Consider the following 13,238-nt stretch of genomic DNA (forward strand, 5'->3'; position numbering starts at 1 on the left):
TCTATCTCTTCATTGACGGACACGGCCTCTTCATATTCACAACCATAGGGTTATACTGCCCCCTACAGGAGTAGGACATTAGGCAGAAAAAGGAAGCTGAGCGCCGCCTGTGGGCGGTCCCAGTGGACAGTAAACCCCTCCCTGCTATAGGCTGCTCAGTGATTTCTGCCTAGTGTAGGAGGGAGGACATCTCCCTGCCGGGACCTCCTTGCCTCCATAGATATTACCCCCCTTCTTTGGGATCTTCAATCAGCAGCCGGGCTGGGCTGCCTGAATTGGTAAGTAGATTCCTCGTTCCCTTCCTGGACATGGAGCCGGTCAACTGCAAGGTCATGGCTCCAAGGGCGGTCTGTGAGCGTTCCTTATGGGGGGCCCCATTGCTCTGTCACATTGCCCCCCAGTGCATGTGTGATGCATCCATAGATACAGCCCCATTGCTGCCAAGCTCCGTGCCGTAATGGTAGTCCATCGGCGTTCTTCTGGTCCAGAGGTGGTTGTAAAGGCTTATGTTTTGTTCACCTTCGTGTATTGTATGTATGAGGGTAAAAAACTGTGTACAGCGCCCCCCCCCAGCACCCCCAATACTAACCTGAGCCGATCTCAGTCCACCGATGTGCACAGGAGACTCAGCTTTCCCGGGTCTCCCCCTCCTCATTGGCTGAGACACAGCAACGGGAGCAATTGGCCTGTGAGGAGGGGGCGGGGCCAAGTCCCACTGTGCTGTGTCTTATGGACGCAGAGAGAGGGGCTTGGCGAAAAGTGCCACCATAGCAAACAGCTTGCTATGGGGTACTGCTCAGGGGGGGAGGAGCCAAAACCTTTAGTAACACTTCAAGTGCTGGTCTTCAGACTAAAACGCCCCACGAAGGCCAGGACCGATCTCATCTTCTGGGGTGAGAAGGTCTCCTTCAAGAATTTTACAAGTGGGAAGAGCTCCCCTCTCCCCCTTTCCAGGACTAGGACACAGCGGCTCCGTAAGCAGGACTCCTTCCTCTCTGCCCTCAGCAGTTTTTCAATTCATAGATCCGGAGACTAGAGATTCTAGCCTATCCAGGCTCCTGCAGATTGCATTGCTGCTCCTGGTCTCACCAGCCTACTCAGCCCGCACCACGGCATTTAGCGTTGCCCCCTCCCAGGTTTTCAGTTGGAGTGGTTGACTTCACTGGTGCACGAATCATGGCTCTCTCCCAATTCATGGGTCTGCGGCTGGGTTCCTTCAGGCCACAGGATAGATTTTCCTTCCACTCTGCCAGACATGTTCCTTCCTACAGTCTGCAGCACTCTGCTTCCTATCTCTGGCCGCTTTACGGGGCGTAGCAGGGTCTGCCCCTCTAAGGCATGATTGCCCCAGTTCCAGAGTTTTTTAGGGTTGTTACCAATCTATTCCGAAGAGGGAAGGTGCCCGTCCAATACTGGATCTCAAGACCTGCATTGCTTTGGGAAACTTACAGAGGTTCCTGATGACATAAATCTACTTGATGTTGGCCTCCCTTTATCAGGGAGTTTCCTGGTCTCCATGCACATGATGGATGCTTATTTACATGTTCCCATCCTTGCTGAAGGCCTGCACTGTGTGGTCAGGGACAGGCGTTATCAGGTTGTACCCCTCTGCTCCTGGGGTGCTGGCTCCAGTTTCTGGCCTTGCTGTGATGGCCAGGAATTGCCGTGATGGGCTTTCTGCACGACCTCCTCCGTCAAGCAGAGTCTTATTGTCGGATAATGTGCCGTTCAACATGTGCAGTCTGCAGGTGTCAGCTGGGTGTTCCCCCAGAAGATGTCTGCTTTGACCCCAACCTGACATCTAGATTGTCTGGGGCTGATCCTCAAATCTGAGCTGGCCATGGTGTTCCTCCCACTGGACAAGCTTCAGGAACTCTGGACTGGTTCTGCTGTTGCTGTCCCTCAGGTCTTCCTTGCTTTTTGCATGCAGGTTCTCAGCATCATGGGGTCCACCTTCACGGTGGTTCCGTATGCGCAGTTCCTTAAGAGTATTCTGCAGTCCTGTCCAAGCAGGATGCTTCTGTGTCTTTGGACAGGCAGATTCATGTGGGACACTTGTCTGGGGCTTTCTTTCTCAGGGGGCTTTGGTCGTCTACTCTTGGGCCAGGGAGTCCTTTTTTCCCTCCTGTGGACAGTGGTCCCAACAGCTGCCAGCCTGTCTGGCTGGTTCTGGGTTCGAAGTTGGCCTAGGGCCAATAAAAGCGAGATTTGTCGACTACCTATGGATGGCCTGGAGATTTACGATGATCGGGCTTTGTCTAATTCATTGGATGGAGCTTCTTCAAGGGCTCCCAGTCAGGATCTAGTCAGAAAATTCCATGGCAGTGGCCTAGGTCCTTTATCAAGGCAAGTCAAGCAGCTCGGCAGCAGTGCTGGAATCCTCACGCTTTATCATTGAGCAGATCTTCTCATGTCAGTTCTCTCTGCTGTTCACATTTTGGACATGGATACATGGTAGGTGGACTACCTCTGTCATCCTGAACTGGATCAAGGAGAGTGGTCTCTGTACCTCTGTTTCCTCAAATTTGCCTGCTGTGGAGTACATTGCTTGTCGATTTGTTGGCCCCTCATGTCCACAGCAACGGTCAAGATTCATGTTGAGATGTGAGATACCCTAGGGGTTGCAAGGAATGGTCAGCTGGTGCCATTACTGCCTCTTTTACACCTTTCCCACTCCCACACAGGGTAAGGGTCGAAGGGGTCTCCAGGCTTTCTAATGCTCTGGGTTGACCTTGGTGATCCTGATATGCCAATATGGTGTGGCTGGTCGCAGGCGTCCCTGGATGGCTTCCTCTATACGGCGATCTTTAGTTTCATGGACCAATCTTCCACCATGCTCTACCATCGCTGGCCTTGTAAGCTGGCTATCAAATGCCAGGCTCTAGGGGTTGCCTGACTTTGTATTTCCCACCATGTTGAAGGCGTGTAATTTCGCTCTTGGTGTGAGGCAGCAGACCTGCACCCATGTCCCCTCTCGGGCTCGGATTCTATTTTTTTTTCTCTGGGGGCATGGATCAGACATTGGCCTTGATTGTGATTTTTCCTTTGGAAGTCCTTTGGACCTTTGTCTTCATCCCAGGAGTTGTATATGTTGCTCTTTTTGGGCGATGTCCCCCTCCACTATGGGGCTTGAACCTGGTTCTCTGGTTCTTCAAGAATCTCCGCTCTTGGAGATCTTTTTGCTACCTGTGTCTCAGGAGGTTGCCCATTTTTTCGTTTGGTTGTTGTCGCTCCCGTATGCCTGGGGTCGGAGCTGGCGGTCTTGTTCTTGCCTCTCTGAGGCTCCTTATTTGGTCTTACACAGGGATGAGGTGGTTCTCCGTCCATATCCCTCCTACCCTCCAAAGGTGGTGTCCACCCTTCACCTGAATGAGGAAATTGGTCCTGTCTTCCTTGTATCCATGGTCTTCCCATCCTGGGGGGGTGCACAGTTTGTGTGTACCTGTCTGCTGCAGTTCCTTTCGGAGGACAGCCCCAATAGAACCTAAAGACCTCCTCTGCTACCATTACTCTCTGTCTCAGGGCAGACGGTTGTCGAGTTCTCACCATGAAGGGTAGGACTCTTCCCATCCTCACCATGGTGGACTCTACTAAGGCGACTCTTGGGGATTTCCACATCAGGCGTCTGTGTCCCAAACTTGTAGGCAGCTTTTGTGTTGTCTCTGTGCATCTTTGCCATTTTATATGAAGTTGGGTGTCTTCAGGTCAGTGTTTCAGCCGCAGGTTTTGCAGGTCGCTGTTTGGTGGTTGTTGCATGCTCTTCCTTTTTTACCACCCCTCTTTGAGACACTGCTTTGGAACGTCCCTTTGGTTGAGAATATGAAGAGGCCGTGTCCGTGAATGAATGAAAGAGAAAAAAGGGTGTTTTGTTACCGTAAAATCCCTTTCTCCGAGTTCATTGGCGGCACGGCACCCACTCCTCCTTGTATTGTGACTGACTGAGCTGCCTATATCAGGGAGGGGTTTACTGTCCACTGGACCGCCCATAGGAATCGCTCAGCTTCTTTTTTTTATGCCTAGTGTCCTACTCCCGTAGGGGGCAGTATAGCTGAGGATATGAAGAGGCCGTGTCCGTCAATGAACTTAGAGAAAAGGACAAATATTCCCGATATTTATTGTGACAGTAGTCCACTTTGGGTGGGGGGCCCATGGAACACAGCTCACTTTGGGTGGGGGGCCCATGGAACACAGCTCACTTTGGGTGGGGGGCCCATGGAACACAGCTCAATTTAGAGAGGTGGGGAGACCCTGGAAGGGGGGAAAGTGTCCAGACTTGAAGTGGGTGAAAATGTCTGGGCTGGAAGGGGGGGGAAAGTGTCCGGACTGGAAGGGGGTGAAAGTGTCCGGACTGGAAGGGCGGGGAAGTTTCCGGACTGGAAGGGGGGGGGGGAAGTGTCCGGACTGGAAGGGGGGGAAAGTGTCCGGACTGGAAGGGGGGGAAAGTGTCCGGACTGGAAGGGGGGGAAAGTGTCCGGACTGGAAGGGGGGGAAAGTGTCCGGACTGGAAGGGGGGGAAAGTGTCCGGACTGGAAGGGGGGGAAAGTGTCCGGACTGGAAGGGGGGGAAAGTGTCCGGACTGGAAGGGGGGGAAAGTGTCCGGACTGGAAGGGGGGGGGAGTATCCGGACTGGAAGGGGGGGGGGAGTATCCGGACTGGAAGGGGGGGAAAGTGTCCGGACTGGAAGGGGGGGGGAGTGTCCGGGACTGGAAGGGGGAGGGAAGTGTCCGGACTGGAAGGGGGGAGGGAAGTGTCCGGACTGGAAGGGGGGGGAGTGTCCGGACTGGAAGTGGGGGGAGGTGTCCGGACTGGAAGGGGGGGAAAGTGTCCGGACTGGAAGGGGGGGAAGTGTTCGGACCGGAAGGGGGGGAAAGTGTCTGGACCGGAAGGGGGGAAAGTGTCTGGACCGGAAGGGGGGGAAGTGTCCGGACCGGAAGGGGGGAGGGAAGTGTCCGGACTGGAAGGGGGGGGGAGTGTCCGGACTGGAAGTGGGGGAGGTGTCCGGACTGGAAGGGGGGGAAAAGTGTCTGGACTGGAAGGGGGGGAAGTGTTCGGACCGGAAGGGGGGGAAAGTGTCTGGACTGGAAGGGGGGGAAGTGTCCGGACCGGAAGTGGTTAAGTTTGCTGATGACATCATGGTGGTAGTCCTGATCAGAGGTAAGGATGAGCCGGCTTACAGGGAGGAGATGGGACACCTAGTCACATGGTGGGAGGACAATAACGTGGAATTGAACACCATGAGGACAGGAGATTATTGTGGATTTCGGAGGAGTCGGTAATCACACCCACACTCACATTTACATCAATGGAGCTGTTGTTGAGCGTCTAAAAGCTTTACGTTTTCTTGGAATCCACATTTCGGAGGATCTCAGCCGGTCTCTGAATTCTTCCCTCCTGATCAGGAAGGCACAACTGCGCCTATATTTTCTGAGGAAACGTAAAAGTTCCCGTCTGTGCTGCAGGATGTCGGAGAATTTTTGTGGTCGTTTTATTGAGATCATCCTCACATCTTAGTGTGGTCCAGCAGCTGCACCGCTTCACACCGCAAGCCTTCAGAGGCTGGTGATCACCTCCCAACCAATGACTGGTGTTCAGCTCTCCACCTTGGAGGACATTTACAGAAAACGCTGCGTACAAAGGGTGAGGGGCATCATTAACCCCCCCGAGGGTAGCTCGGGGTAAACTTTCAGCACCAGAAGCGCTAACCCCCCCGAGCTACACTCGGGAATACCCTGCAGCGCTGCTTTGTGATCAGGGGCGGACTGACAACTCATGGGGCCCCCAGGCAATAAGGGATCATGGGGCCCCTGTGTCCTTGCCCAAACTCAAAAAAGCCTATGATAAAGGTACCAGGGGCATCTCATGGGGCCCCCTACTGACCCTGGGCCCTCGGGCAGTTTCCAAATGGTCAGTACGCCCCTGTCTGGATCCCTCCAGCACTTACCTTGTCCTGCGCTCCCGCGATGTCCCCCCCTGCAGTGTCCCCTGTAATCTCCTCCGGCCGATGCCGGCATCTGTCTTCCAGGTTCCGTTCCCTGCGAGCGTCGGGACGTACGGGGGACAGAACTGGCGGGAAATTAAAAAATGTGAAAAAGGTGACATTCACTAAAATCACATCGTATAACATTCCTGTATCCAACCATTTCACATACATTGTGTCCCGAGTGCTTTGTCCGGCGCCCTACCTGCATTTTTACCGCCCTTTCTGCCTGGAAACTGAGAAACGTCCACGGCGTCCAAAAAGCGTCCCTTTAGGTCAGACGCGGTTTTAGAGCGACTAGAGAACAGCGATAGTAAATCAGAACCACTTGCAGAATTGAGTGATAATGATTGGTGGGGGAAATTTCCTCATCAGACACTGAAAACGATTCTGCGACTGAGCTCAGCGATGTGCGAACTTGGCGCTATATTTCACATTTTCAGTGTTTTTGGTGATTATATTATTGAATTACATTTATTATTATAGTATTTTTTATGATTATTTAATAAATTATAATTTATGATTTCTTTTTCACATTTTTATCCTCCCCGGGATGTTTTCTAGACTCTTGTCTGGACAGATCTCAGGGAGTTATTCCTAGAAATTACAGCCTACAATAAAAAAAATACATATTTCCATGCAAAAAAATGTACCACTCTGAGCACAGAAATCCTGACATCATCAGACCACTAGGGAGGTTAATGAGGCCTCTCACCCGAACCGTGGACTGTTCATACTCCTTCCATCGGGCCAACAATACAGCTGTCTCTCAGCCGTACAAATACACTGACAAATCGTTTTTTCCCCGTAGCTGTGAAAGCATTGACCGGCCAATCAGACAATATTGTATTACTGATTATTTCATCCATGAATGCGCTTCTCATTGCACCGATTATGGGATTACTGTGTATTCCATACCCCGATTTTGTTACATTGTTATTTATTGTAAATGGGCCATTTATGCCCTCTGGCTGGATGACTGCATGTCATTGGCTCTGTACATGGACTGTACACAATGACAATAAAGTTGAATCGAAATCTAAATTATCACAAGAAAATACATTAAAATCATATTTATTAGACACAACATAGCTCACAACAAAGTTCCTACTAAGGCTCCACCCACACTGGGGGGCAGTTAGGCTCCACCCACACTGGGGGCAGTTAGGCTCCACCCACACTGGGGGGCAGTTTAATAACGCTAGCTGTGTAAAGTCTATTATAAAATTTTGCAAACAGGTAATTTTCTCCTTCACTGATGTGTGTTGATGAGGCTGCACTGATAGGCAGCACTGATGGGCACTGATGAGGTAGCACGGATAGGCAGCACTGATGAGGTGCACGGATAAGCAGCACTGATGGACACTGATAGGCAGCACTGATAAGGTGGCACGGATAGCAGCACTGATGGTCATGGATAGGCAGCACTGATGGGCACTGATGAGGTGGCATGGATAGGAGGCACTGATGAGGTGGCACGGATAGGCAGCACTGATAGGAGGCACTGGTGAGGTGGCACGGATAGGCAGCACTGATGAGGTGACACTGATAGGAGGCACTGGTGAGGTGGCACAGATAGGCGGCACTGATGAGGTGACATGGATAGGCAGCACTGATGGGCACTGATGAGGTGGCACGGATAGGCAGCACTGATAGGAGGGCACTGGTGAGGTGGCAGAGATAGGCAGCACTGATGAGGTGACACTGATAGGAGGCACTGGTGAGGTGGCACAGATGAGGTGGCACTGGTGAGGTGACATGGATAGGCAGCACTGATGGGCACTGATGAGGCGGCACTGATGAGGTGGCACGGATAGGCAGCACTGATAGGAGGCACTGATGGGCGGCACTGCTGGACAAAGGTGGGTGGGCACTGCAGGACACAGGTGGGTGGCACTGCTGGGCACAGGTGGGCGGCACTGCAGGACACAGGTGGGTGGCACTGCTGGGCACAGGTGGGTGGCACTGCTGGGCACAGGTGGGTGGCACTGCTGGGCACAGGTGGGCAGCACTGCTGGGCACAGGTGGGTGGCACAGGTGGGCAGCACTGTTGGGCACTGATCTTCAGTGCCCTGATGATCGGCAGTACTCTCCCCATGCTGTGACAGTGTGAGGAAAGTGCAGCTGATAACCGGCAACTGCATTTTCCAGAGATCTGCTATGCTGGACGCCGTGATTGGCCATTTACCGTATCATGTGATTAGCTGTGTCCGTGGTAGAAATTCTGAAGGGCCCTCTGCACACTGGTATATACCCTTCCCAGCAGACTCTGCAATAAATAGGACATTTGGGTCACCATATGGCAATACATGCTTAAGCCGGCCAACTGTGTCAAAGTCATCCCTCTCTGGCCAGTCCCTACTCTGCTCTGCCCTCTATGGCCGGTCCTACTCCGCTCTGCCTCTATGGCCAGTCCCTACTCTGCTCTGCCTCTCTGGCCAGTCCCTACGCTGCTCTGCCTCTCTGGCCAGTCCCTATTCTGCTCTGCTTACGCAAATGCTACTGTGGACACAATGCCAACATAGGGGAAAAGGACACAATGGGGGAGCTACAAGGTTCACGCAGTTGGCCAGCTTAAGCATGTATTGCAATATGTGTGACCCAAATATCCCCATGTATTGCAGAGTCTGCTGGGAAGTGTATATAGCAGTGTGCAGAGGGTCCTTCAGAATTTCTGGTGGTAATATGTGGTGTCACCCCTTTAGCACCTGATGGATAAATGCATGCACTAGCTGTTGGGATTTGAGCGCAGGGATCTTGTTAGCTGTGTCCGTAGGACACAACAGTCACTGACGGCGCTGGGTGCGTGCCACTGGGGGTGCACAGAGGGCGTGTTCTAGAATGACATCCATGGACGCCCTCCCAGAACCAGACAACCGCGCTGTAGCCATCCTTCGGCTCTATCATGGTAGGGAACTGGTTAATAAGTGTTTGGGTTTATAGGGATTTGGTGGCATCCCTACGGTGGGCGGCGTGGCGGAGAATGATGAGTGCACACGGAAGGGCAGCAGTGAGGAGGCTGGTAGGAGGGTCTTCATGGTGCCTACAGTAAATGGGCTGACAAAAGCCTAGGCGCCAAGATGCAATTTCTAGTTGCCATGGCGACCTGGCGCGTGGGATTTGTTGAGCCGTGTGATAAATCGCACCGTTTTGTGAAATAAGCAACTTGCAGTGAAGTCTGGAGGTTGGCGTCTCGGCCTACACTACTGATCACAGCCATTGTTCTGCTCACCAGAGCCCACGGGACACTTCTGGTCCCTGAAGCCACCATGAGCCGGATGGCCACCGATGAGGGACACTCGGCTGTCACGCCATATTCAAGTCTGGAGGTTGGCGTCTCGGCCTACACTACTGATCACAGCCATTGTTCTGCTCACCAGAGCCCACGGGACACTTCTGGTCACTGAAGCCACCATGAGCCGGATGGCCACCGATGAGGGACACTCGGCTGTCACGCCATATTCAAGTCTGGAGGTTGGCGTCTCGGCCTACACTACTGATCACAGCCATTGTTCTGCTCACCAGAGCCCACGGGACACTTCTGGTCCCTGAAGCCACCATGAGCCGGATGGCCACCGATGAGGACACTTGGCTATCACGCCATATTCCCTGTCAGTGGCAGCAAAAGGGTTAGAGAGACTCTGTTACCAAACTGACCCTAAGATGATATGTTCGTTCAGCAGGTTCTATGTGTTATCTGCCTGTAGGGTCGTCCCCGGTGCAGGCAGCCCTGAGACCGCTGCTGGGTGCCGCCATCTTGGGTGTGATGTCAGTGGGCTCAGAGCCGTGACACTAGAAGAGGAGGGGGGGGGCAGCACTGATAGGAGGCACTGATGGGTGACCTGTGGGGGAAGGGACCTTTCCTGAGGTGGTCCAAATTTACGGAAATGTTAAAGACGCGCTGTATCCGTCCAATACACTGCGAGTGGAGCCCCCCAATGGCTGTGGTCAGAATTGCAGTCCATTTCCTATTTGTTTTTGTGAATGTCATTGAGCCCGGGTTCACATACATGCGGTGCGGTATATCACGTGATCAGGAACCGCACCGCATTCCTGTGCCAATCACATGCGGTTTGTGTGCGGTGCGATCGGAGTCGTTCATTTTGTGTGGCTCAAATCGCACCGCACCAAAAACATACCGGACCCTTTTTTGGGTCCGCACTAGAATCGGATCGCACGGGTATTCACACCTATTTGATTCTGCGCATCGCACCGCGTTTTGCGGAACGATTTCGGGGTGTTGTTGACTTAACATACACAGCGGTTTGCATGAACGGGGTGCGATTCTGATGTGGGGTGGAATTCACACAGAAAACGCTGAGATTTCCGCACCGCCTCAGTGTGAACCCGGAATAAATCCTTGGATTGATGGAGAACGGGACAAGCCGTATTCCTCCGTCTAGACACGGATCACAGAGATTCCCCCGAATACCGCGTTCCTTCGTACAGAAATGGCGCCGTCTCCTCCGCGGAAGGATGTCATCGCTGTCTCTTCTCTTTACAGATGACAAGAATGCTGGATTTACTTGAAGATTTCCTGGAGTCGGAAGGCTGCGCGTACGAGCGGATCGACGGCGGGATCACAGGAGGGCTGCGCCAGGACGCCATCGACAGGTTTAATGGTAATCTCCAGCATTGTGTCATGGCCGCCATTTGTACCCAGAGACTTCGCGGCTGAGAAGCTGGAAAGACATCGATCTTTTATAAATGACAGGTCCATAGTTAGTCTGGCTGAAAAAAGACAAAAGTCCATCCAGTTCAACCATAAAAAAAAAGTTATAATCCTCCCCCCACAGTGGATCCAGAGGAAGGTAAAAGTTATAAATCCTCCCCCCACAGTGGATCCAGAGGAAGGCAGAAGTTATAATCCTCCCCCCACAGTGAATCCAGAGGAAGGCAGAAGTTATAATCCTCCCCCACAGTGGATCCAGAGGAAGGCAGAAGTTATAATCCTCCCCCACAGTGGATCCAGAGGAAGGCAGAAGTTATAATCCTCCCCCCACAGTGGATCCAGAGGAAGGCAGAAGTTATAATCCTCCCCCCACAGTGGATCCAGAGGAAGGCAGAAGTTATAATCCTCCCCCCACAGTGGATCCAGAGGAAGGCAGAAGTTATAATCCTCCCCCCACAGTGGATCCAGAGGAAGGCAGAAGTTATAATCCTCCCCCACAGTGGATCCAGAGGAAGGCAAAAGTTATAAATCCTCCCCCACAGTGGATCCAGAGGAAGGCAGAAGTTATAATCCTCCCCCCACAGTGGATCCAGAGGAAGGCAGAAGTTATAATCCTCCCCCACAGTGGATCCAGAGTAAGGCAGAAGTTATAATCCTCCCCCCACAGTGGATCCAGAGGAAGGCAAAAGTTATAATCCTCCCCCCACAGTGGATCCAGAGGGAAGGTAAAAGTTATAATCCTCCCCCACAGTGGATCCAGAGGAAGGCAGAAGTTATCATCCTCCCCCCACAGTGGATCCAGAGGAAGGCAGAAGTTATAATCCTCCCCCACAGTGGATCCAGAGGAAGGTAAAAGTTATAATCCTCCCCCCACAGTGGATCCAGAGGAAGGTAAAAGTTATAATCCTCCCCCCACAGTAGATCCAGAGGAAGGCTGAAGTTATAATCCTCCCCCACAGTGGATCCAGAGGAAGGCAGAAGTTATAATCCTCCCCCCACAGTGGATCAGAGGAAGGCAGAAGTTATAATCCTCCCCCCACAGTAGATCCAGAGGAAGGCAGAAGTTATAATCCTCCCCCCACAGTGGATCCAGAGGAAGGCAGAAGTTATAATCCTCCCCCACAGTGGATCCAGAGGAAGGCAGAAGTTATAATCCTCCCCCACAGTGGATCCAGAGGAAGGCAGCAGCTGTAGTCATGACAATCGTCCTAAAGGATAACTCCAGCAAAATACGTATCATTTCATGGGGGGGGGGGGGGTGCAACCTTTTATCATCGATTCATTGCTGGGGAAGATATTAATGTAGAACTAAAGCCAAATAGTTGTGTCAGTGTTGGATGGAGGGGGAGGGGTGAGACCCCCTGTCAGTGTTGGATGGAGGTGGAGGGGTGAGACCCCCTGTCAGTGTTGGATGGAGGTGGGAGGGGTGCGACCCCCTGTCAGTGTTGGATGGAGGAGGAGGGGTGCGACCCCCTGTCAGTGTTGGATGGAGGAGGAGGGTGCGACCCCCTGTCAGTGTTGGATGGAGGGGGAGGGGGGAGACCCCCTGTCAGTGTTGGATGGAGGGGGAGGGGTGAGACCCCCTGTCAGTGTTGGATGGAGGTGGAGGGGTGAGACCCCTGTCAGTGTTGGATGGAGGTGGAGGGGTGAGACCCCCTGTCAGTGTTGGATGGAGGTGGAGGGGTGAGACCCCCTGTCAGTGTTGGATGGAGGGGGAGGGGTGAGACCCCTGTCAGTGTTGGATGGAGGTGGAGGGGTGAGACCCCCTGTCAGTGTTGGATGGAGGGGGAGGGGTGAGACCCCCTGTCAGTGTTGGATGGAGGTGGAGGGGTGAGACCCCCTGTCAGTGTTGGATGGAGGTGGAGGGGTGCGACCCCCTGTCAGTGTTGGATGGAGGTGGAGGGGTGAGACCCCCTGTCAGTGTTGGATGGAGGTGGAGGGGTGAGACCCCCTGTCAGTGTTGGATGGAGGTGGAGGGGTGAGACCCCCTGGTCAGTGTTGGATGGAGGTGGAGGGGTGCGACCCCCTGTCAGTGTTGGATGGAGGAGGAGGGGTGCAACCCCCTGTCAGTGTTGGATGGAGGGGGAGGGGGGAGACCCCCTGTCAGTGGTTGGATGGAGGGGGAGGGGTGAGACCCCCTGTCAGTGTTGGATGGAGGTGGAGGGGTGAGACCCCCTGTCAGTGTTGGATGGAGGTGGAGGGGTGCGACCCCCTGTCAGTGTTGGATGGAGGGAGGGGTGCGACCCCCTGTCAGTGTTGGATGGAGGGGGAGGGGGGAGACCCCTGTCAGTGTTGGATGGAGGGGGAGGGTGAGACCCCCTGTCAGTGTTGGATGGAGGTGGAGGGGTGAGACCCCCTGTCAGTGTTGGATGGAGGTGGAGGGGTGAGACCCCCTGTCAGTGTTGGATGGAGGTGGAGGGGTGAGACCCCCTGTCAGTGTTGGATGGAGAAGGAGGGGTGAGACCCCCTGTCAGTGTTGGATGGAGGGGGAGGGGTGAGACCCCCTGTCAGTGTTGGATGGAGAAGGAGGGGTGAGACCCCCTGTCAGTGTTGGATGGAGGGGGAGGGTTGAGACCCCCTGTCAGTGTT

Source organism: Staurois parvus, unplaced genomic scaffold (assembly GCF_062004578.1).
Source record: "Staurois parvus isolate SC_StPar_1 unplaced genomic scaffold, SC_StPar_1.0 ptg002230l, whole genome shotgun sequence".
NCBI classification, from domain to species: Eukaryota; Metazoa; Chordata; class Amphibia; order Anura; family Ranidae; genus Staurois; species Staurois parvus.